Genomic DNA, 25,728 nt, shown 5'->3' on the forward strand with positions numbered 1-25,728 from the left:
TCCAGGCCTGACCCCATGGCCCCAAGAGGTATGTTGCTTGCCAGGGGCGAAAATTAAAGATATTGTAGAGCAGATACCAAAACTGGCCACACCTCAACTTCATTACCCATTTGTGATGGTCCATGTGGGAACCAACAATACAGCCATGAACACAATAGAAAACATTAAGGCTGACTATGAAGCTCTCAGGAGGAAGCAGAAGGGAACGGGGGCACAAATGGTCGATCCTTCCTGTCAGAGGAAGGGGAATATGACAGGAACATAAGATAATGAAGGTGAACCACTGGCTGCGTTGGTGGTGCAGGCAGGAGCGATTTGGCTTCTGGGACCATGGGCTGGGTTTTCTGGACGACAACCTACTTGCATGCAATGGAATTCACCTTTCAAGGTCAGGGGAGAATGTTTGGGGAAGAAACCTGGGAGATTCATCAAGAGGGCTTTAAACCAATAACGCAAGAGAAAGGAGATGATCAATATAGGGATTTAAATGAGGGAGAGCAAACAGCAGAAGCCCACCTGGGAGGGACGGGTCTAAAGGAGACAAAGGTTCAGGGCTTCAGGCGTCAATGTACCAATGGCCAAAGCCTTGGCAATAAGACGTTAGAGCTTGAGCTTCTAATGCAGTCAGAGAGATATCATTTAGTAGGGATTACAGAAACTTGGTGGGAAGATTCCCATGACTGGAATGTAGTACTGGATGGATATGAGTTGTTCTAGAAGAACTGAAAAGGTCAAAGAGGTGGTGGAGTGGCGATGTATGTGAGGAGAGGGATTGCTTGCCGAGAAATACTAGGGTGAGGAGGTGGATGCTGCCCTCCTTGAGCAGCTTGACAGGGTGTCCAAACAACAAGAGCTGGTAGCTATGGATGATTTCAACTTCCCTGATGTGTGCTGGGAGACCAACTCTGCAAAGCGACCACAATCCTGCAAGTTCCTCACCTGCCTGGCGGACAACTTCCTTCATCAAATGGTGGCTGTAGCTACGAGGGGCTCAGCCGTACTTGACTTAATATTGACCCACAGACAAGAGATGTCATCTTGTGAAGGTGAAGCTGAAGGTGGTGGGGACCTTAGGGAGAAGTGATCATGTCCTCCTAGAATTCGTTTTGTTGTGGGGGACCAAGGAAGTTAATAGCCACACACGCCTGTTCGATTTTGGTAGGGCAGATTTTAATAAACTCAGAGGCCTGATGAGAATCATTCCATGGGCAAGACTGCTAGAAAGGAAAGGAGCAAGGGAAGGGTGGGCTCTCCTAAAATATGAGCTCTTGCAAGCTCAAGCCTTCACTATTCCAACAAGGAAACACGGTAGGGGATCAAAGAAGCCAGTGTGGATGAACAGAGAACTCCATGATGAGCGAAGGGAGAAAAGAGGAAATGGAGGCAAGGACATACCTCTAAGGAAGAGTATCTGCGGGTTGCTAGGCACCGTAGGTCAGCCATCAGAGAGGCCAACGCTCAAAGTGAGCGGAGGCTGGCCAGGGAGGCTCGCTACAACAAGAAAACTTTCTTTAGATATGTGAGGAGGAAACGCAAGGGAAAAGAGGCTATAGGCACACAGTTGGGTGAAAATGGAGAAATGAGGACAGAAAGAAAGCAGAAAGGCTCAATGCCTATTTTGCCTCAGTTTTTCCCTGAAAAAGAGAACAGGCTCATCTAGAGATAATAGTAGGCAAGACAAGAAGTCAGGGCTGCTGGTTGACATGAACAAAGAGGTAGTTGAGAAGCACCCGGCTGCATTGGATGAGTACAAATCTCCTGGGCCGGACGGTATAAACCCAAGAGTGCTCAAAGAACTTTCTAGAGAGCTTGCAGAGCCTTTGTCCATCATCTTCCAGACCTCTTGGAGGACGGGAGACATGCCACAAGACTGGAGGAGGGCGAATGTTATCCCTATTTTCAAAAAAGGAAAGAGGAACTACCCAGGAAACTACAGGCCAGTCAGTTTAACCTCTATCCCAGGGAAGATACTGCAGAAGATATTAAAGAGATCAATCTACAAGCATCAGAAGGACAACCTGGAGATCCAGGGAAGTCAGCACGGATTTGTCCCCAACAGGTCCTGCCAGACCAACCTCGTTTTCTTATTTGATTGAGTGACGAGCTTACTGGTTTGAGAAATTGTGGTAAACGCTGTTTACCTGGATTTCAGTAACCTTCTAACTGGTAAACTAGAGGACCGTGGACTAGACTCTAAGCTAGTGAGGGAGTTGGGAATGTTTAGTGTGGAGAAGAGGAGGTTGAGGGGAAACACGATTGCTCTCTTTAAATATTTGAAAGGCTGCCACTTAAGAGGAGGACAAGTAGCTGTTCCTGTTGGCAGCAGAGGATAGAATGATGCATTTAAATTGATGGTGGAAAGGTATCAGCTGGATATTAGGGGAAATTTTTTTTTGAATCAGCTACCTAAAGAGGTGGTGAGCTCCCTATCACTGGCAGTCTTTAAGCAGAGGCTTGTCAAGCACGTCACAAATGCTCTAGACCAGGGATGGGGTACGTCAGGCCCGCGAGGACATTTTCGGTGACCCCCGAGAGCTCCAGAGCCCTACCGTTGAAATGCAGCCCAGCACAGCACAGCGCTCCCCGAAACTCTTCCAGAAGTCGCAGCGTGCAGGAACGCTGAGGCACCCTTTAAACCTCCACTCACCGCCTGTCAACTGTTCGGCGGCAGGAGGGGGGAAGAGGAAGCCATGTGCATGCGGTTGGGCGAGGCAGGAAGCCTTCAGCCCTGCTGGGCTGCGTGCGCATGTGGGGGGGAGGCAGTGTGCTGGTGCTCTTTCCTGCCACCCCCCTCAAAGGCCTCCACCAGTGGCAGCAGCACCAAGCCCAGCCTGGGGGACAACAGTGGCGGAAGCCTGGAGCTGGGAGCCGCCTGAGGGGGACAAGGAGGAGCAGGAAGGCGGCAAGGAGGAGCTGGTGCTGCTGGAGCCTGGAGGAGGAGGCCTGGACTCATTGCTGCTGGCCTCTCCGCCGCCACTGCCACCCCCTGGGCTGGGCTCGGTGCTGCTGGCGGAGGCCTTCGAGGGGGGAGGCAGGGAAGACCGCAAACACACCGCCCTTATATGGCTTCTCCCCGTATGAATCTTTCGATGTATGGTAAGGTGGCTATTGTGAGAGAAGCACTTTCCACATTCTAAGCATTTATATGGCTTCTCCCGTGTGAAGCATTTGATGTTGAGTAAGGTGGCTATTCCTATAGAAGCACTTTCCACACTCCAAGCATTTATATGGCTTCTCTGCTGTGTGAATCTTTTGATGTCTAGTTAGGACGCCATTATCAGAGAAGCACTTTCCACACGCCAAGCATTTATATCGCTTCTTCCCTGTGTGAATCTTTTGATGTCTTGTTAGGTTGCTACTATTAGAGAAGCACTTTCCACACTCCAAGCATTTATATGGCTTCTCCCCAGTGTGAGTCTTTTGATGAGCAGTTAGATTGCCATTCTCAGAGAAGCACTTTCCACACTCCAAGCATTTATATGGCTTCTTCCCTGTGTGAATATTTTGATGTCTGGTTAGGGTGCTATTCAGAGAGAAGCATTTTCCACACTCCAAGCATTTATATGGCTTCTGCCCTGTGCGAACCCTCTGATGTGTAGTCAGGCTGCTATTATTTGAGAAGCATTTTCCACACTCCAAGCATTTATACGGCTTCTCTCCTATGTGAATCTTTTGATGTCTAGTTAGGCTGCAATTATCAGAGAAGCACTTTCCACACTCCAAACATTTATATGGCTGTGTGAATCTTTCGATGTTCAGTAAAGTTGCTATTGCAAGAGAAGCACTTTCCACACTCCAAGCATTTATATGGCTTCTCCCCTGTATGAACCCTTTGATGTTTAGTTAGGTTGCTATTATGAGAGAAGCACTTTCCACACTCCCAGCATTTATACGGCTTCTGCCCTGTATGAACCCTTTCATGCGTAGTTAGGCTCTGAGTATGAGAGAAGCACTTTCCACACGCCAAGCATTTATATGGCTTCTCCCTTGTGTGAGTCTTTTGATGTGCAGTAAGGTTGCTATTCAGAAAGAAGCATTTTCCACACTCCAAGCATTTATATGGCTTCTGCCCTGTGTGAACCCTCTAATATTTAGTCAGGCTGCTATTATTAGAGAAGCACTTTCCACACTCCCAGCATCTATATGGCTTCTCCCCTGTATGAATCCTTTCATGTGTAGTTAGGCTCTGAGTATGAGAGAAGCACTTTCCACACACCAAGCATTTATATGGTTTCTCTCCTGTGTGAATTTTTTGATGTCTAGTTAGGACGCCATTATCAGAGAAGCACTTTCCACACGCCAAGCATTTATATGGCTTCTTCCCTGTGTGAATCTTTTGATGTGTAGTTAGGGTGCTATTGTGAGAGAAGCACTTTCCACACTCGAAGCATTTATACGGCTTCTCTCCTGTATGAATCTTTTGATGTCTGGTTAGGGTGCTATTGTGAGAGAAGCACTTTCCACACGCCAAGCATTTATATGGCTTCTCCCCAGTGTGAGTCTTTTGATGAGCAGTTAGATTGCCATTCTCAGAGAAGCACTTTCCACACTCCAAGCATTTATATGGCTGTGTGAATCTTTCGATGTTCAGTAGAGTTGCTTCTACAAGAGAAGCACTTTCCACACTCCAAGCATTTATATGGCTTCTCCCCTGTATGAACCCTTTGATGTTTAGTTAGGTTGCTATTATGAGAGAAGCACTTTCCACACTCCCAGCATTTATACGGCTTCTGCCCTGTATAAACCCTTTCATGTGTAGTTAGGCTCTGAGTATAGGAGAAGCACTTTCCACATGCCAAGCATTTATACGGCTTCTCCCTTGTGTGAGTCTTTTGATGTGCAGTAAGGTTGCCATTCAGAGAGAAACATTTTCCACACTCCAAGCATTTATATGGCTTCTGCCCTGTGTGAACCCTCTGATGTTTAGTCAGGCTGCTATTATTAGAGAAGCACTTTCCACACTCCCAGCATCTATATGGCTTCTCCCCTGTATGAATCCTTTCATGTGTAGTTAGGCTCTGAGTATAAGAGAAGCACTTTCCACACACCAAGCATTTATATGGCTTCTCCCTTGTGTGAGTCTTTTGATGTGCAGTAAGGCTGCCATTCAGAGAGAAACATTTCCCACACTCCAAGCATTTATATGGCTTCTGCCCTGTGTGAACCCTCTGATGTTTAGTCAGGCTGCTATTATTAGAGAAGCACTTTCCACACACCAAGCATTTATATGGCTTCTCTCCTGTGTGAATCTTTTGATGTCTAGTAAGGACGCCATTATCAGAGAAGCACTTTCCACACGCCAAGCATTTATATGGCTTCTTCCCTGTGTGAATCTTTTGATGTCTAGTTAGGTTGCTATTTTTAGAGAACTTTCCACACTCCCAGCATCTATATGGCTTCTCCCCTGTGTGAGTCTTTTGATGTGCAGTAAGGTTGATTCAGAGAGAAGCATTTTCCACACTCCAAGCATTTATATGGCTTCTGCCCTGTGTGAACCCTGTGATGTCTAGTTAGGTTGCTATTATTAGAGAAGAACTTTCCACACGCCAAGCATTTATACGGCTTCTCTCCTGTATGAATCTTTTGATGTCTGGTTAGGGTGCCATTGTGAGAGAAGCACTTTCCACACTCCAAGCATTTATATGGCTTCTCCCCAGTGTGAGTCTTTTGATGAGCAGTTAGATTGCCATTTTCAGAGAAGCACTTTCCACACTCCAAGCATTTATATGGCTTCTTCCCTGTGTGAATATTTTGATGTCTGGTTAGGGTGCTATTCAGAGAGAAGCATTTTCCACACTCCAAGATTTATATGGCTTCTGCCCTGTGCGAACCCTCTGATGTGTAGTCAGTTTGCTATTATTAGAGAAGCATTTTCCACACTCCAAGCATTTATACGGCTTCTCTCCTATGTGAATCTTTTGATGTCTAGTTAGGCTGCAATTATCAGAGAAGCACTTTCCACACTCCAAACATTTATATGGCTTTGTGAATCTTTCGATGTTCAGTAAAGTTGCTTCTACAAGAGAAGCACTTTCCACACTCCAAGCATTTATATGGCTTCTCCCCTGTATGAACCCTTTGATGTTTAGTTAGGTTGCTATTATGAGAGAAGCACTTTCCACACTCCCAGCATTTATACGGCTTCTGCCCTGTATGAACCCTTTCATGTGTAGTTAGGCTCTGAGTATAAGAGAAGCACTTTCCACACGCCAAGCATTTATATGGCTTCTCCCTTGTGTGAGTCTTTTGATGTGCAGTAAGGTTGCCATTCAGAGAGAAACATTTTCCACACTCCAAGCATTTATATGGCTTCTGCCCTGTGTGAACCCTCTGATGTTTAGTCAGGCTGCAATTATTAGAGAAGCACTTTCCACACTCCCAGCATCTATATGGCTTCTCCCCTGTATGAATCCTTTCATGTGTAGTTAGGCTCTGAGTATAAGAGAAGCACTTTCCACACACCAAGCATTTATATGGCTTCTCTCTTGTGTGAGTCTTTTGATGTGCAGTAAGGCTGCCATTCCGAGAGAAACATTTTCCACACTCCAAGCATTTATATGGCTTCTGCCCTGTGTGAATCTTCTGATGCGCAGTAAGGTGGCTATTCTGAGAGAAGCACTTTCCACACGCCAAGCATTTATATGGCTTCTTCCCTGTGTGAATCTTTTGATGTGTAGTTAGGGTGCTATTGTGAGAGAAGCACTTTCCACACGCCAAGCATTTATATGGCTTCTTCCCTGTGTGAATCTTTTGATGTGTAGTTAGGGTGCTATTGTGAGAGAAGCACTTTTCACACTCCAAGCATTTATACGGCTTCTCTCCTGTATGAATCTTTTGATGTCTGGTTAGGGTGCTATTGTGAGAGAAGCACTTTCCACACTCCAAGCATTTATATGGCTTCTCCCCAGTGTGAGTCTTTTGATGAGCAGTTAGATTGCCATTCTCAGAGAAGCACTTTCCACACTCCAAGCATTTATATGGCTTCTTCCCTGTGTGAATATTTTGATGTCTGGTTAGGGTGCCGTTCAGACAGAAGCATTTTCCACACTCCAAGCATTTATATGGCTTCTGCCCTGTGTGAACACTCTGATGCGTATTCAGGCTGCTATTATTAGAGAAGCACTTTCCACACGCCAAGCATTTATATGGCTTCTTCCCTGTGTGAATCTTTTGATGTTTAGTTAGGTTGCCATTCAGAGAGAAGCATTTTCCACACTCCAAACATTTATATGGCTTCTGCCCTGTGTGAACCCTCTGATGTGTAGTCAGGCTGCTATTATTAGAGAAGCACTTTCCACACTCCAAGCATTTATATGGCTTCTTCCCTGTGTGAATATTTTGATGTCTGGTTAGGGTGCCGTTCAGACAGAAGCATTTTCCGCACTCCAAGCATTTATATGGCTTCTGCCCTGTGTGAACACTCTGATGCGTATTCAGGCTGCTATTATTAGAGAAGCACTTTCCACACTCCCAGCATCTATATGGCTTCTCCCCTGTATGAATCCTTTCATGTGTAATTAGGCTCTGAGTATGAGAGAAGCACTTTCCACATGCCAAGCATTTATATGGCTTCTCCCCTGAGTGTATCCTTTCATGTATTTTTAGTGCACTATTTCCAAAATTGCAGCTCAACCCATTCTTCTCCATTGAACCCTTACGCCTTCTCTTTCTTTTCTGTGTTTCATTTTGGGCCGAGACCTCTGGCTTATTTGTGCTCTGACAGCCAACCAATTCCTTCCTCTTCTTCTCTTTTACTTTCCATTTCCTTCTGCAGTCCTTCTTTGGTACTGTTTGATCCCCAGATTTCACTTCCACCTGCTGATCTTTATCTTTTTTCAAAACTCTCCTTTCTAATTCCTTTTCACTCAGCATCTCCCTCACATCTGCAGCTGCATAAGAGAGAATAGAAATTAAGTAAGAATGAACCGACCCCAGTCAGTAGTGAATGGCATTTCCTATAATGGAACCCACAGTCCTGGACAAATGTCAGCAAAATTTAACCACACACTAGGATGACTTGGAAAAAGAGAAAAAAGATGACCAAAGGAAGGGGCAGAAAGCTGCTCTTGAGACCACATTCAGGTTAGTATTTTTTCTGGTGCTTATTCAGGAAACGAACAGAAAGAGAATAGGGAAATAAATGTGTTTTTTTTTTTAAATCATGACAAAAGGAATGAAAGATGGAAAGATGGCCTGAGAATTGTCCGGCTGTCCTTAGCCAGGGCTTTCTCGGCCTTGCCCAGGACTGATGGGACTCCCTCTCAGAGGAGATCAGGGCCCTACGGGACCTGTCGCAGTTCTGCAGGGCCTGTAAAACTGAGATGCTCTGCCTGGCCTATACTTGAGGGCTGAAATGGTTTACATGAAGCTGGCCTCCCTATCTCCCCCGACGTTCTTCCTACCATCTATGTGGGGGAGCCTGACCGCCTTTTCAGGTTGGCCAAAGTCCTATAATTGAAACAGAGCACCACTGATGTTATATTTCAATTTGAAACTATTGTTTTTAAATTAATTATGTATTGAATTTATTGTTTTATTATGTTTTAATGATATAATTGATGTTAGTCGCCCTGAGCCTGGCTTAAGCCAGGAAAGAGGGCAAGATACAAATCTAAATCTAAATAAAATAAATAAACAAATCTAGAGATTGAAGACATGGATAGATAAGGTAGTTCTTTCTACAAACCTGGAAAATGATCCAGGCTTGCAGAAAAATCAGGCGAAAAGAAACATTGGGGCGTAGAAAACCCAAAATAATAGAAGTAGTGCCTGTAACATAAGACACACATGCCTTGTGGCTATTGCAAGGCCATCGCACAGTACTGTCAGCCTTCAAACCTTGGTTTCTGTCAGTTAGAGGCACAGGCAGGCAACCGTGCCCAGCCAGCACCACACAACTGGGCCCAGCCTAGCAGCTGAGCAGGCACATTACTAGGCCAGATTTCTCCCAGGTAGAAGGAAAGCTGAAGAAGGGGGGGGGGGATAAAGGTAGGTTGGCTAGTAGGCGGGAAAGAGAGATGAATGAGCGGAATGGTGAGGAAATGGGGATTGCCACAAGGAAGGAAACAGGTAATAGTGTCGGACAGGGGATATGGTGGGACATCAGTTGCCCCCAGAAACTATCCCAACTATTCAAGGAACTGGACCATCCTGGACCAAGCATTCAAAGCTATGGTTGGTGGTGAAAAGTGCCACAGCAAAGAGAGGATGGGAAATATCTCCCCTCTACAAAACAGCTGCAAAAAAGGCTTATGCGGTCTTATGGTCTATCCACAGAGGCACAACATGTAAATTGAAAGATGTCATAGTCTTGCTGTATTCCAAATAGATCAGGCTGCACCCAGACTACTGTGTGCAGTTCTGGAGGTCTCACTGCAAAAGGGATGTGGACAGAATGGAGTGGGTGAAGAGCAGAGTGACAAGGAGGATCAGGGCCCTGGAGGCCAAGCCCTACGAGGATAGGCTGAGGAACTTGGGAATGTTCAGTCAGGAAGAGATTGAGTGGGGACACAATTGCTCTCTTGATGTATTTGAAAGTCTGTCCCATACCCAATAATGGGTATCAATTAGGGACGGAAAGGCTAAATAGTAATTTTATTTGATAATAAGAGTAGTGCAGCCTTTCTCGTTGGAATGGGCTGGGGGGGTGATGAGCTCCCCCTTGCTGGAAGTCTAAAAGCAACGATCAGATGAACACTTGTCTGGTATGATCTAGATTGATCCTGCATTGAGCACAGTTGGTATAGATGGCATGTATGGCCCTTTCCAACTCTATGATTCTAACCTAACCAGATATTGTACCTCTCTCCACATCAGAGCCCTCTTCATCAACACATTTCTCTTTACCACAAGGAAATAATTAATGCTTTCATTTTCAGGCATTGTAATTTCAATACCCATGGGAGCTCTGTTATTTTGTCTGTGATGAATTGAAGCATGTTCTGAAATTCAACAGCGCCCCCTCCCTTCTCTACCATGTTCATAATTAAAGGGAAAAGACCCTTACCCAAAGAGGCCACTGTCTCATAACTTTCCTTCATCACTTCCCAGTAGAGTTTCCTTTGGCCTGGATCCAGCAAAACCCATTCCTCCCCAGTGAAGAAGACTGCTACCTCCTCAAAGGACACTGGGGATCTCTGAAAGAGGAAAATATGTCACTGTTGGTCATCGATTCCTGTCCTCCAGTATTCAAGAAAGAAGAAAGGATCCCATTGGACACTCAGTGTGAAGCAAGCAAGCAGTATTTTCAATATTTTTTTTACTTAAAATGATGTTTTTTATGTAACATTTGCTAATTAAAATCTAGTTTCCACACCAGTTAGTTGGAAAGTAGAAAAAACCTTTTGCGATAACGTCGTGGCCAACCGGCAGCGAAAGTTTGGGCTGAACGCCAATAACCTTCAAACAAAGTAAATAACATTGGATCCTTTTCAAGGATGCTTTTAATGGCTTTAAGGTCCACTCTCTCAACGCCTCCTCTTTCTCTTCCACTTCCACAGACTTCCTCCCCCACCCCCACATTCATGCTGTTGATGAAATCCTCAACTCACCTTTCCTGCAGAGTTGCAAGAGCCAAATTCTCCCTCAGGCCGGGGGAAACGAGAAAGAAGAGAGACCCCGTGGAACTGCCCATTCCATGCACTTCCTTCTCCGCCTTCTGGAAAAACCACCCCATGGACACCTAGGAAAGGCAGGGTTGACTTCTCTGGTGCTTGCAAGGTCCTCTGGGAAATGTCGTTACCTGCAACTAGACCCAAACAGAATACAAAACCTGAAGTATTTGGGAACGTGGAAAATAAAGTTTCATTGTTTATTTGTCACTGTGTGGGGCAGCTTCACATGTATATCAATCTTTGCTGTTTTCTGAAACCACCTGCTTGGGTGATTTCTGTCCCCTGCAGGCTTAATACAAAACTTACCTCACAGCAGTGACTTTGGGACCCCACAGGGAGGAAAGGCAGTAGGACGTTTGTTATAAGTTTCATTTTGCCTATAGTCTGCCTGGAAATACTGACCTCTGAGGCTTTTCCTTTGTACAGTATTGCCGCAAACCTTTCGTCAGAAAGCACAGATAGGACTGTAAACACCGTGCTGGAAAATTCCTGGATAGTTGGTGCAGCTTCCTACCCTCAGAACAACTTGTCACTGAAGGGAAGGCTTATACCACAAGAACAAAACTGAAAGCCGTACATTTTCCAGCTGATTCTCCCCAAGGGGTGGTGCCTCAGGAGGGTCGCAGGCCTTTCCCAGCCTTGCAAACAAAGACCCTCCGGGTTAAACCCTTTTTCTAACTCCACGGATGGAACTCCAGACTTTCTAGATGCAGAACAGGAGCTCTGCCACTGAGGGAGGAGCCTTCCTCTGGCCTAGTCAAATCAAATAAGACCTTCTCCTTCTATCAGCCTCAGTCACTCAAACAAAGGACTGTGGAAGAGCCACTCTGCATCAAAATGGAAAGGACAGAGAAGAAAATAGGAGCTGCACGGATTTGTTGTTAGCTGCAGTGTTACTGGAGATTGTCCGTCTCTCCCAATCAGAGCCCTCTTGATCAACAGATTGCTCTTTACAGCATGAAATGTTGAATGCTCTCTTTTTCAGATGCTGTAAGATTCCAGTTGTGGGACCTCCACCCTTTCCTCTGTGGCAAATACAACTATGTCCAGAAATTCAAGAGGGCCAACGGAAGCTGTCTCGGGTCATGCTGTTAAAGTAACTAGGCTCTTAGAAAGGACCACTTCCTGAGAAGTGATATATTATCTTATTCAGCCAGTTACCCAATAAGCAGGACTCAAAGATTCCTACCAAAGTAGGCTTTCTACTGAAATGTGACAGTAAATTTATAAACAGTGGGTTTCATTTTACCATTTATTTCACATAAAATGTATGCATGTGAATATTTACACACTCTCAAAACATGTCATAAAGTACAAACATTATGATTCTTTTACATGTCATATATGCAAGCAATCTTAAACAACCTTAAGCAGTTTCTATGTTTCTTTATATTTCTCCATATAAGAGTTGAAACCCTAAACTTGTAATGTACATTCATTCAGGAATATAACAGTTACAGAAATCCTGTAAAATATGATTAGTACCAAGGGAAAAAAGACCTGTCATAGTTAAAAGCATCTTAATTCAGAGTACCTGAAATGTAAGACATAAATTGTAGTAATCCAAGTACTATCTCATATTATTTATAAATCTCACCAGCTCATATGCTTAGTTTAGGGAGCTTTGTAAAGGCTTAAACATAAATTAGGACCTTTATTCATTTTTCTGTAAGGACATAGTATTATTCCAATAGTTCCATGTTCTTACAATACATCTTTGGGATATGCAAAGGTCAGAGAATCTCTGGTTCCTAGTTTATATGAGAGCTGTAGTCAAAAAGCTCTTTAAGTAGTCCATGTCAGTTTTAGGAAACCATGGAGAATTCTTACATTATTCTCAGCCTATGTAAAGGCCTCTGATCCATGTTAGGGACAGGTTTATGTGTATGCAAAGCTGAAATCAGTCAGTGCTTTGTAGCTATGTGTAGCTTTATTATTCAAGAGTTGTTCTTAAAACTCTGAAGTCTCTCTATATGCCAATTGTAGAGAGATCTGTATGTGAACCTACAGTTCTGTGCAAGAGTTTCTGTGTATGAACTATCATGTCACTGAGTGCAGAAGCTTCCCCTGTTTTGTTGGGAAAATGTCTGGCTCTTGCCCTGAGAGATATCTCTGGTTGATTAGAGGAATCTCCAAGAGTATCTCCATGAATTATATTCTTAGTCTCTTCAGCTCTGTGAAGGACCTGTATTAAGGAAGCTCCTGGGTTTCACAACTTCCATGTTTTGCAAGGAAAGCCAAACTAGACCATTTAGATCTTTTAGTGAGAACCCATCAATCCTTGCTAGAATTAATGAGATGTCAGTGTTTCCAAATATGGAATGATCCAATACTCTTAGATCCACATTAAGGTTAGTAGGAATTCTAAGAGCCTCCATCTTATGGAATAGTCTGCAAGCATTCATTTCAGTCATCTTGAAATGAGTCTCCTTCAAGAGGAGTCTTTCCCATTCTCACAGTGAAGCTCGTGAAATGTTAGAGTTCCATCTCACGCAAGAAATGGAATGATGGAATGAGCCATGGCCAGACAGACATGCTGCCCTCCGATAACTCAGTTCTTACGTCTCATGCAAGAGACGGAGAAAGCAAATGGCCAGACAACCATTGTTGTCCTCCACTCACACTTCTGCCTTCTGCGTGTTTGGCACTCCCTTATATCCTCTCCAGATCAATGGTTATCTAAGGGGAGATGTTCCTGCAGTATGTGGCAGGGCTTCCACACCCCTGGTTATGGTGCTCTTGCACCTGGGAATCCTTGGAATGCTTGTCTCCTGCACCTGTGGAATACAGGGTTGTGGTGCTTCTGGTACCTGTAGAATGGGAGGTTTGTCCTTGACAATGCGTTAGCACTGCATCTTTGGCAAGGATACAATAAGGAGAATAGTCTATTTCTCTAGGTTAGCAGCTGCGAGAAAAGCTAACCTACTACACCATTACATCATACAGTTCACAGTGAGCACTTTCACAGGGTATTTAAACATCTCCTCACTTCTTATCTGACCTTGAAAGGAGCTCTTACTCCTAGAGGAGCAAGACCCTTTAGTTCATGACATTGCTCCAAGACAGCACTATCAGCTCAACTCATAAAACGAAGTGAATCTCTTTGCCTCTGATAAGTAGTGCTGGTGTCTCACACATCCACATGGCAGGCGACTATACCCAGCTCATGACCTTGTAACAGAGAGCTGCAAACCATGCCCTCCTCAGAGAAGTACTGAGAACAAGCACTGAATAATCATTACAATAATATATCACAGCATTATTCTGCTTCATTTTATACATCTAAGAGTTTGATATGGGATTCTATGAGCGTATTATTCTTCATGTTGATCCTAGCCCCGTGTTGGCGAACCTATGGCACGCGTGCCGACTCTGGCACGCGTAGCCCTCTCTGCTGGCACGCGCCCGGCCGCCTCCACTCAGCCCCCGGGGAAGCAGCCTTCCTTCCCCTTCCCTTCCCGGGCTGGAGGCGAAGGGCCGAGGCGCGGCTTTGCCTGGCCCCACGCCACGGGCGGTCCGCAGCGACTACGGATTGGGGGCGGGGACAGCGGGCGAGCCGGCAGCAGTCGCCCTCAGGGCCCGCCCGCTGCAAAAGGCCCCTGAAGGCCGGGCCGCCACCTGCGGCGCCTCCCCCGCTTGGCCAAGAGGAGCCGCCGCCGCCGCCCCGGTTCTGCCCAGCCGAGCGGCCTGTGAAGCGGAGCCGGGGAGCGGGAGCGGCCCGTGTGGGGGGGGGGGCGTGCTGCGGTGGCGGCCGGCGGGATTTGCGCCCAAGCAGCCCCCGGAGCCTCTGGCCCAGCCTGGGCTCCGCTGCAGCTGCCAGAGAAACGCAGCGCAGCACGGCCCTCTCTGAAGCCGCAGCGTGCAGGAACGCTGCGGCCCCTTTAAACCCCCTCTCGCCATCGGCAAGAGGAGGCGGGAGGCGGGAGGGAGGAAGACGCTTCCCCCAAGCCGGGAAGGAGAAGCATCCCTGCACGCCGATCAGGTGGAGGACTTTTGTGGACTTGGGGGTGGGGGGGGGGAGAGGTGGGAAGGCTGAAGCCCGGTCGCAGGGAGCCGGCTGTGTGTGAAGGCTTTTCTCTCTTTTCTTCCTTTTTCAGTCACTCTCCTATTCTTTCTCTCCTCTTTCCCCTTCTCTTTCCCCGTCTCTTTCTCCTTCTCTTTCTCTTTCCCCTTCTCTTTCTCTTTCCCCTTCTCTTTCTCCTTCCCCTTCTCTTTCTCTTTCCCCTTCTCTTTCTCTTTCCCCTTCTCTTTCTCTTTCTTTCCCCTTCTCTTTCTTTCCCCTTCTCTTTCTCTTTCCCCTTCTCTTTCTCTTTCCCCTTCTCTTTCTCTTTCTTTCCCCTTCTCTTTCTTTCCCCTTCTCTTTCTCTTTCCCCTTCTCTTTCTCTTTCTTTCCCCTTCCCCTTCTCTTTCTTTCCCCTTCTCTTTCTCTTTCCCCTTCTCTTTCTCTTTCCCCTTCTCTTTCTCCTTCCCCTTCTCTTTCTCTTTCCCCTTCTCTTTCTCTTTCTTTCCCCTTCTCTTTCTCTTTCTTTCCCCTTCTCTTTCTTTCCCCTTCTCTTTCTCTTTCCCCTTCTCTTTCTCCTTCCCCTTCCCCTTCTCTTTCTCTTTCCCCTTCTCTTTCTCTTTCCCCTTCCCCTTCTCTTTCTTTCCCCTTCTCTTTCTTTCCCCTTCTCTTTCTCTTTCCCCTTCTCTTTCTCTTTCCCCTTCTCTTTCTCTTTCCCCTTCCCCTTCTCTTTCTCCTTCCCCTTCCCCTTCCCTTTCTCTTTCCCCTTCTCTCTCTCTCTCTCTCTCTTTCCCCTTCTCTCTCTCTCTCTCTTTCCCTCTCTCTCTCTCTCTCTTTCCCCTTCTCTCTCTCTCTCTCTTTCCCCTTCTCTCTCTCTCTTTCCCCTTCTCTCCCTCTCTTTCCCCTTCTCTCTCTCTCTTTCCCCTTCTCTCTCTCTCTCTTTCCCTCTCTTTCCCTCTCTCTCCCTCCCTTTCCCTCCCCCTCCCTCCCCCCTCCCCCTCCCTCCCCCCTCTCCCTCCCCCTCCCCCCCTCTCTCCTTTCCATGCTTCCTTTCTGCCTTCTTTCTGTCCTTCATTCTTTCCTTCCTTCCTTCTTTCTGTCCTTCATTCCTTCCTTCCTTCTATCTGTCCTCCTTTCTTCCCTTCCTTCTTCCTTTCCGTCCTTCTTTCCTTCCTTCTTTCTGTCCTTCATTCCTTCCTTCCTTCTTTCCTTACTTCTTTCTGTCCTTCCTTCTTTCCTTCTTTCTGTCCTTCCTTCTTTCCTTCTTTCTTTCCTTCCTTCCTTCTTTCCTTCCTTGCAGATCGACCGCAGGCTGCAAGCTGCGCCCCCCTGGCACCTTGGTTGCCTGGGCCCACCGCTGGCTGCCTTCCCACCTGGGAGGAGGGGGAAGACCTGGGGGAGCTGAGACACCCTCCAAGCCTTCTCTGCATACCCTCCCCTAAGGTTGCCAACCTCCAGGTGGTGGCTGGAGATCTCCTGCTATTACAACTGATCTCCAGCCAATAGAGATCAGTTCCCCTGGAGAAAATGGCCACTTTGGCCATTGGGCTCTATGGCTGTGCAGTCTTCCTCCCCAAACCCCGCCCTCCTCAGGCTTCACCCCCAAAACCTCCCGCCAGTGGTGAAGAGGACCTGTCAACCCTAGCTTCCCCCCACACACACACACCAGGAGATCTACGCCCGGTATGGCCCCCGAACGATGTTATAAATATGCAAATGGCCCTTGGCAGAAAAAAGGTTCCCCACCCCTGTTCTAAACTAAAACCTCAGTATTCAGGTTAAATTGCCGCATTGGCACTTGGCGATAAATAAGTGGGTTTTGGGTTGCAGTTTGGGCACTCGGTCTCTAAAAGGTTCGCCATCACTGTCCTAGCCCATGACAAAGCTGCCACCCCCACCCTTCTCTTCTGCATTCACAATAAAAAGGAAAAATCCTTACCCAGAGAGGCCACATTCTCAGAATTTTCCTCCATAACTTCCCAGAAGAGTTTTCTTTGGCCTGGATCCAGCAGAGCCCATTCCTCCTCCGTGAAGAACACGGCTACCTCCTCAAGAGACAGCAGGCATCTCTGAAAGAGGAAAAGATGGCCCATTTGATCATCTATTCCTGTCCCCAAGCATTCAAGAAACAAAGAAGAATCCCATTGACCAGTCAACTGACTAAAAGAATTATGTACATCAAACCGACAGCAATGACAATTGTATACATTGTTTTTTCCCAACCTCTGACAAGTAGAATATACTGAAAGTTTCCAAGAAAGACAAATTCAGAAAAATGCACAGAAGTGGGCTTCTTTTGGCCAAGTCCAATTAAATGGGGGGGGGGGAGGAATGACCAATTTGACTGTATACCAGTCAAATTCAACAACAGAACGACCTTTCACGTGTAACTGCAAACATACACAGAAATCGTAATTTCGTAGGTTTCTGCTTTAAACATCTTTTTCTGCAGAAGCTTTCTGTGCTACTCTTAAATTTGCATCCATCTTAGCAAATGTTAATTGGCCTAATTTAGGCCATCCTGTCTTTGGTTCTCTTCCCCCCCCCCCCCCAACAAACCCAGGCCCTGTGATTCTCAGGGCTTGGTGGGTGAGAGATGCAGGGTAAAGAACACTCAGCACTCTGCTGCCTAAGAGGAGGCTGAAGTTTGTTCCTTATTCCCAGTTCATTCCCTATTCCCAGTTCCTTATTCACATTTCCTAGTTCCTGAATGATTTTGAGGACAATGCACAAGCTCTGCACCCCAAAATATGGATTGGATCACCAAATATTATACACCCCCACATTCAGGGGACTGTGCTCTTCGAGATGGCGCATGCTGGGTCCTGGTCCAAAGTCTGGTTTTTGTGCCAGCGGCTCCCAAGTGGGGTGACCCAGGACAGATGCACATACAGACACTGCACCCCAAAATAACCTTTGGACCACCCCAAATGACACATCCCCACACTCCAGAGACTGTACCCTCCAAGAAGACATACAGCGGTGCCTGGTGCAAACACTGGTTCTAGCACCACTGCCTTCTTTTTGGGTCGTCCCCCCCCCCCCGAAACCTATATTGCAAAGAAGTTTTGAATAGGGAACTACTGTCCCCTGCAAGAGGACATGCAGTGGTGCTCGGTCCACACACTGGTTCTGGTATCACCTGTTTCTATTTGTGATGGCCCCTGAAAATCCTGTATTGTGAAAAATGTTTGGGACATTTGTGAGCCTTCTGCACCCTAAAATTAAGTTTTGAGCACCACATCTCATACTCCACATATCATACATTCAGGGTACTATGGAAGGCAGGTTTTGCAATTTAAATTGGGTTGCAAACGAAATGGAAAAAATGGATTTTCTAGATGTTGGTATGTAATCAGGCCAATTATTTCATTTGTCTATGTAATGTTTTTTCTTGAGATGGGGGGAGGGGGGGCTATGTGACAAGGCCAAGTAAACCCCATTTCCCAAACTTGAAATTAGGGTGTGTGTGTGTGTGCAGTAGTAGGTCTGTTTAAGAGTTAAAATGTAGAAAGTGACTTTAAAAACGAAGGATGTATTATTTCAACTTTGTTATGAAACTGTGATAAGGACATTATCTGATGACTCAAATCATTCTGATATCCTCAAAGCACCCTTTCAATGTCCATTTCAGAATCACTATAAAAAGCTGCGGAGGCACACGCCAATTGGGTTCTCGTTTATTTGCCAATGGACCACCATGGATGCTGCTTATTACTGTTGCAGTCAAAACTCCATACAGAAATACAGACCAATTTGACCCACGGAACTTCCCAGCTGAGATCTCAGTGCTTAGCATTACGTATGTCGCGAGCTCAATTTTCAACTTTAAACACATTATTATGCTTTATTGTAATTGAATATCTATGAAGTAAAAATCCTGATGTCTTCTTTAAATTGTAAGGAAGCCCCCTGTGCAAGCACCGAGTCATTACTAACCCATGGGGTGATGTCACATCCCAACATTTACTAGGCAGACTTTGTATATGGGGTGGTATGCCATAGCCTTCACCAGTCATGTACACTTTACCACCAGCAAACTGGGTCCTCATTTTACCCACCTCAGAAGGGTGCATGGCTGAGTCAACCTTGAGTCGGCTACCTGGACCCGACTTCTGTCAGGATCAAACTCAGGTAATGAGCAGACTGAGCAGGACTGCAGTACTGCAGCTTAACCCTCTGTGCCACGGGGCTCCTAATGTGCTTTCTACTTGCTCATAAAGTCAACAGGGAAAAAAATAAGAATAAGAATGCATTCCTCCCTTCTCCCCACCCCAACAGTGCAACACATGAACAACTACATATAATAAACAATTATGTCTTCTCCTCTCCAGATACAAAGTTGTTGGCATAACTTAGAACACAGGACAACATTTTGTTTGCGTCCATAAATTTGGCATGAAGGGCCGCTGGCATCTATATGATGGGCTGAAGGAACTACAGAGCTCAGGACATGGCAACATAGAGGCTACAGAAGCTGTCTGCAGCAGTATTCTCAAACGATATCCATTTGCCAACCACATTGTTGCTGTATGTCAGTCATGCACCTAATGTTCCTTGCCTCACCTGGAGAATAGACTCCCATTTCCAGGGACAGTCAATAAAAAGTATCTGAAATAAGTATGCAGTTCCAATTTTGTATGATTTATTATTTTATGGTCCATATACACTAGGCTCACCGTGAACTGTATTGTCAGCTTCCTGGGCATCCTGGCCACCAGTGGCCAAGGGCATGTAAATATTTTTTTTTGTTCTTTAAACATAAGGGTGTAGCCTCCTTGGAGCTTCCAAAGTTGGCTCCCAGGAAAAGTCCCTTACAGTTTCTTATTCAAATTTTCCATGGCTTTGGACCAGGACACAGCATATGCCCTCTCGGATGCCAGAAGCAGTGTTTGGACCGGGCACCCCTGTATGTCTTCTTGGAGGGGACAGTCTCTGGAGTGTGGGGATGTGTCATTTGGGGTGGTCCAAAGATTATTTTGGGGTGCAGTGTCTGTATGTGCATCTGTCCTGGGTCACCCCTCTTGGGAGGCACTGGCACAAGAACCGGACTTTGGACCAGGACCCAGAATGCGTCATCTCGAAGAGCACAGTCCCCTGAATGTGGGGGTGTATGATATGTGGTGATCCAATCCATATTTTGGGGTGCAGAGCTTGTGCATTGTCTTCAAAATCATTCAGGAACTAGGAAATGTGAATAAGGAACTGGGAATAGGGAACAAACTGGGAATAAGGAACCAACTTCAGCCTCCTCTGCCTAAGAGACTTTCAGATAACTGCGCACTGTGGAATGGCTGCAGTTTGTACAACACAACTTTCAACTGCGATAATAGAAAAGGGCAAGAGTCCAGTAGCACCTTAAAGACTAACAAAAATATTTTCTGGTAGGGTATGAGCTTCTGGTAGGGTATGACGACAGGCATCTGAAGGAGTGAGCTGTGGCTCATGAAAGCTCATACCCTACCAGAAAATATTTTTGTTAGTCTTTAAGGTGCTACTGGACTCTTGCCCTTTTCTACTACTACCCACTGTGAATTACTTTCAACTGTGAGTAAGCTACTGCATCGTCTCAGGAGTATGTAGAATTTCATACAATAGAAAATGTTTGAGGCAGAGATTAACATACAGCAGAAGATTTACTTAACGGGGGAAGAGGTTATTCATATCTAGAATAACAAGATAAAAACTGGAAACCTCAAAATTGGCACCAGCATCAGAATAACTGCAGGAGTTGCAATTCTAAAAATGCAGGGTATGAATGGAAACATTCTGGTCCAGATTCATTGTCCTATGTATAATATTTTTTAATAATTAAAAATGTTTTAATTATGTACCTAAGACGCTTGTATTATTATTTCATGTTACTTTTCCATTTTATTAGATTCCCCCTGTTGATGCTGCACACGAAATGCATTGGGGTTGCAAGAATGACTGCAGGATTTGTTTCACTGCCTTTGTTTTGCCTCGCTGCAGCCCCCTTCTTTTCTTCCCAGATGAACAACATAAAATCCCTCTAATATTTTGCTAGGAAAAAGCGAGGGCAGCAGGAAAAGAGGCAGATCCAACAAGAGATGGGTTGATTCAACAAAGGTTGACTCAGTTCCCAAGACCTGAGCAAGGCTGTGAAAGATTGGACGTTTTGGAGGACTTTCATTCATAGGGTCGCCATGAGTCGGAAGCGACTTGAGGGCACTTAACACACAAACACACATGCACAGAAAACACACACACAATATTTGGCAATGGAAGTGACGGTTCTCTGCAGACGAGCCCAAAAGGAAGAGGCAGGACAGGCGGGGGGGGGTGAATTAGGTCCCCTCCACTGACAAACCTGCAGACCAGGGACCAGTTCAGAGCCCTTCTGAGGCTCCTGGGGATCCTACAGCAGAGGAAGCAACAGCAGGCACTGCAAATACAAATAGCCAACTGTGGCCAAACGAGCCACGGGGGGGGGGGGGGGGCAGAAACTGGCCCCGAGCCCCGCTGGGTCAGATCAAAAGGGTCCGTCAAGAGCCAGACGAGCTGAGGCTGGTTGCAGGGAACAAACAAACCCCCACGTGGGTGGGAACACCAACCCCAGACCTGCTGCAGGAGACCCTCCACGGACTCACCTCCCCTGCAGACGTGCAGAAGCCCGGGTCTCCCTCCACCCGGGTCGGGGGACCAGACAGGGGAGAGGCCCCCAGGGACTCCATGTGGGCCAGGTTTCCTTCTGCCGCTCTGGGAAAAGCCTGGCGGAGGCAGAGGGGGCCTCGATGGTGCTCGCAGCGCCTTCTGGGAAACGTAGTTCCCTGCAACCACCGGACCCAGGCGGAGGAACAGAGGCCTTTGGAAAGAGGCGGTTTCCTCGCTCCGCTTCTGGGCGGGGGGGGGGGAGCAGCTAGAGAGAGGCTGGCAAAGGGACAGGGGGCAACGGGGAAGAAACACTTTCCTGCCCAAAACTTTAGGGTTGGTTGCAGCACTTTGTTCTCCCGCAGGAAGCTTCGCTTTTCCAGGCATGGACGTATTAAAAGGGAGGGTGACCAGGCCCAGGCTGCTCAGGCCTCGCAAACTGAGGGCCGGAGCTTCCCTTATGAAGTCAAGCTGGGTCTTCCTCTTTTCCTGCCACTTTCAACTTTTCTTAGCCTTATTGTCTTTTCCCGTGACTCTGGTCTTCTCGTGATGCGACCAAAGTACGATGGCCTCAGTTCAGCCATTGAGCTTCTAGGCTTGACTTGATCCAGAACCCAGTGATTTGTCTTTCTGGCAATCCGCAGCATGCCTCAAACTCTCCTCCGACACCACATGTCAAAGAATCAGAGAGTGGGAAGGGGCCATACAGGTGCCATCTAGTCCAGCCCCCTGGGGCTCAAGGCAGGACCAGCCCAGAGCAGCAGGGCTCCTTACACATTTCCCACTCGTGACTCCTTTTCGCCTGAGAGATTTTTACCCGACCCCAGGTATAGAGGTATATAAAATAGGTATACAAATCAAACATGTACTGATAATAAATCATAAAGAAATTTACTTTAAAACAGTTCTTTGGTGTACATATAACCTTTTCACGACCCCCACATGCGACCCACAGTTTAAGAAGCTTTGGCCTAGACAGAGCATCCCTGACAAGGGTTTGTCCCACGGCAGCTCAAAGACGGTCAGAGAGGGGGAAGCTCACCAGCTTCTTAGGTAGCTGTTTCCACTGCTGAACAACTCTGACTGTGAAATGTTTTTCCTAATATCCAGCCGGTACCTTGCAGCCCGAGGAGCCCTGTGGCACAGACTGGTAAGCTGCAGTACCGCAGTCCAAGCTCTGCTCACGACCTGAGTTCGATCCCAACGGAAGTTGGTTTCAGGTCGCCGGCTCAAGGTCGGCTCAGCCTTCCATCTTTCCGAGGTCGGTAAAATGAGTTCCCAGCTTGTAAAGGGAAGACGACTGGGGAAGGCACTGGCAAACCACCCCGTTGTCAGGACTGAGTCTCAGCCGGTTTCGTTTTCCCACCAAGTTGCCTTCAAGGACTGTTTAGATTATTTTGACTCTCTGAAGCAGACAGTATCCGTGTGAACCGCGACTGTTTGTATTTTATAATCTCTGACCCTGCACTGTACTCTGAAATGCTTTTCCCTGGCTGTTTCCATGCTTTTATATTATCAAGTGCTAGACAGTTCCCCTCCATTGCTGTCTTAGTTCTCCTGTGCGCTGCTAACCCTTGTGACCAGTAAAGCCAGTTTCTTTGGACAATTTCATCTCTTGTCTTGGTTCTGGTTCTCGTTGGGCCAAGAGCTTACATTAAGACAGCAATCTTTTTCATCTGTCAGGCTGGAGCCTGTCGCGAGAATTTTCAGTATTGATCATTAATTTATATTAAAAATATTAGTAATCTACATTAAATGAGTTTGGGTTGAAATTGACCACATACATTATCACCTATAGACCTGACTCTCAGAAAGCAGCCTTTAGCTGACATCAGCTCCAAGCAGGACTCTGACCTAAAAGGGTCATAAGTAATTGCATTGCCAGCAATTAATCACCCAAAGCACATCTGATGCCCAAAATTTATGCAAGGTTATAAAAACAGACAACAAATCATTTGTCCACTAAGGGAGAAATTGTTTTCGGAACACTGACTGATGGACAAGCACAATCAGATATCAAAACAGACAGTGAAAAGAACAAGATATTTCTAAACAATTAAGTCATGATTTGCAGAAAACTCATTTCCTAAGAATGTGACAGGGAGGGGTCATATGGGACCCCCTCCTCTCTATAAAGGAACAACCCAAAACCCCAGTTCTTTGTCCTTCCCAGGGAGAAGCATTTTCTCTCTCCTTTGGAACGACCCAAAGTACTTTGCTACATGTTATTTGTTTGTGTGTATCTCTGTGGGTTATTGTTATTCTTCTCTATGCCTTATAACCTTTAATAAACCTATATGCTCTACTACTATGAACGTGTGGTCTGAGGCTGTCTTAAGAACATGGTTTTTGTTTCCTATTGCACTCTCTGGCATTGCTTTGGTAAGTGAAGCAGGCAGAGAGGGCCATACACAACAAATTTGGATTTTCTCGCCAAAGAGCCCTGGAGGGTTCGCCTGCCACTCAGATGGGAGCTAAGGCTAAGCTCTCCGAGTGATCTGACAGTGGCTGGAGCCCTGTGCGGTTCGCCCCGGACCCGGTGGATCTGATCCCCGTGTAGTGGGTTCCTGCTGGGGGCCCTGGAAGGTCTCCGTTCACGATTTCGTCTCGTGGGACCAGTGACTGACGACCCCGACCTCGTACGGGATGTTACAGCTGAACTGCTGAGGACTAATACAGATCTTTGTCGCTTGATTGGGCTTGTACAGGCTCAGTGGAGTTCCTTAACCGCGGCAGTCCCTTGGATGTCTGACATTGCGGATACCAGCGCCTGCCACGATCTCCAGATCCTTGACCAGTTGGTGGAAGATGCTCGGTTAGCCGCTGAAGATTTACAATTGTTGACTGGGTTGTTGGATAACCTCATCGCTCGTGAGGAACGGCCAACCCTGACTGCGGTCCCAATCCGTCCTTCTAACATGGCGACTCTGGTCACCCCTGCTCCCGAGCTCTGCCAAGCTGAAGCGAAAGCAGTGGCCGCGCGAGTGGTTGCCCTCTTCCAGGGACACACTGCGGCTACTATTTCTGTGGCTGACATTACGAAACTTCTCACCCCTGATTTCGGTGCAGGAGCAGCGGCCCTGGCTGTACAGGTCCAGCCGATGCTGGATCTGCAGGATAACCGCGCGGAGCTCCTTTTTACTTTGGAGCAGGAAGTTTTTCCGCTCGTAACCACGGCTCTGACTGCCCAACTGGAAGCCGACCTACAGCTAGCTGAAAGCAAAAAAGTAGAGGAGCAAGCAAGGGCGGCGGCTGAAGCCGCAACGAAAGCTCGGGAGGAACAGGAGGAGAGGGAACGCTCGGCCCGGGAACGGAGTGGCATGCGCCCCCGACGGACCGGAGACTACAATCTACCCTCATTCTATCCGTCCTTTGTTCTGTCTCACAGTGCTCAACGGACCCGCAGGTTGGCGGGCCCCCTATCTGAACGAATGGATGATTCGGATGAAGAAGACCTGTATTCGGCAGAATCTCATTGGGCCACTAGTTTGCGAACTAGTCAGTCCCGCCGGACTACCGATGCGAGCAACAAGATGTTTTTTCTACGCATCCAAAATATGGACCTTTTGGAACAGGTTGCACGCTTACAAGACCAGCTAACCTCAGTACTCAGAGAGAACGACCAGTTGCAACGGGCTTCAACCGTGCCCGTTACCCCCGCTCCCGTGCTACCGCAGCAGCCGCCGCCGCAGCCACCGCAGCAGCCTCCGCAACCAGCTGTTCCAGTGGTCCCTCCTGCAGGAGGCCCTGTAGTTCCCGGCGGGGGGCCCGGTGCGCCTGGAGGGGGTCCTGTAATTCCCAGTGGAGGCGCGCCTGCCGTTCCAGGAGTCCCAGCCCCTGGATACCCGCCGGTACCTCCACTGCCATGGAAACCCCCGAAACTGAAGGTGACATACGACGGCTCAGTGGAAACTCTACCCCGTTTTCTACATCATGTGGATACTTATATGAGGGAACATAGACACTTTTTCCCGACTGAAGACAGCCGGGTTCGCTTCGTCGCCTCCCTGTTAATTGATAAGGCAGCCGACTGGATGATTCTCCAGTTTGATACACGATCTCGCTCCATTCGCTCCCTCGATAACTTTATGTTCGCCTTGTGACGGCGCTTCAAAGACCCATTTATGGGAGAGAGAGCCAAAGCGGAACTGTTACAACTCAGGCAAGGCTCCTCTCCGGTTCGGGAGTTTGCAGACGAATTTCAACGACTCGCGAGTAAGGTTGTGGACTGGCCTGAAGCTACTCTTATCCATTACTTTCGCGAGGCGTTACACCCTGACATTTTAAACTGGTCATATATGATGGAGCCCACCTTCCTATTTCTCCAGGCCCCACCTGGAGGCTGGCAACGCCATTCAAGGGCTTGACACTTTTCCCAAGGGAGGGCAGGAAGGATGCCCTCTTTCTCTCCATAGACAACACAAATGCAGTACAATAAATTGTGTATTTTATGCCTCACACCAGGGGTCCCTGATGCAGGGCTCGTGGGGGTCATGGTGCCTG

At 47.1% G+C, this 25,728-nt stretch overlaps 1 pseudogene; it reads right to left on the reverse strand.

Moving 5' to 3' along the window:
• The window catches only part of LOC130487802 (zinc finger protein 208-like), a 35,221-nt pseudogene extending 25,181 nt beyond the window's left edge, over nt 1-10,040 (reverse strand).
• Between the last annotated feature and the right edge of the window lie 15,688 nt (nt 10,041-25,728).

Source organism: Euleptes europaea, chromosome 1, assembly GCF_029931775.1.
Source record: "Euleptes europaea isolate rEulEur1 chromosome 1, rEulEur1.hap1, whole genome shotgun sequence".
In the NCBI taxonomy this organism is placed as follows: Eukaryota; Metazoa; Chordata; class Lepidosauria; order Squamata; family Sphaerodactylidae; genus Euleptes; species Euleptes europaea.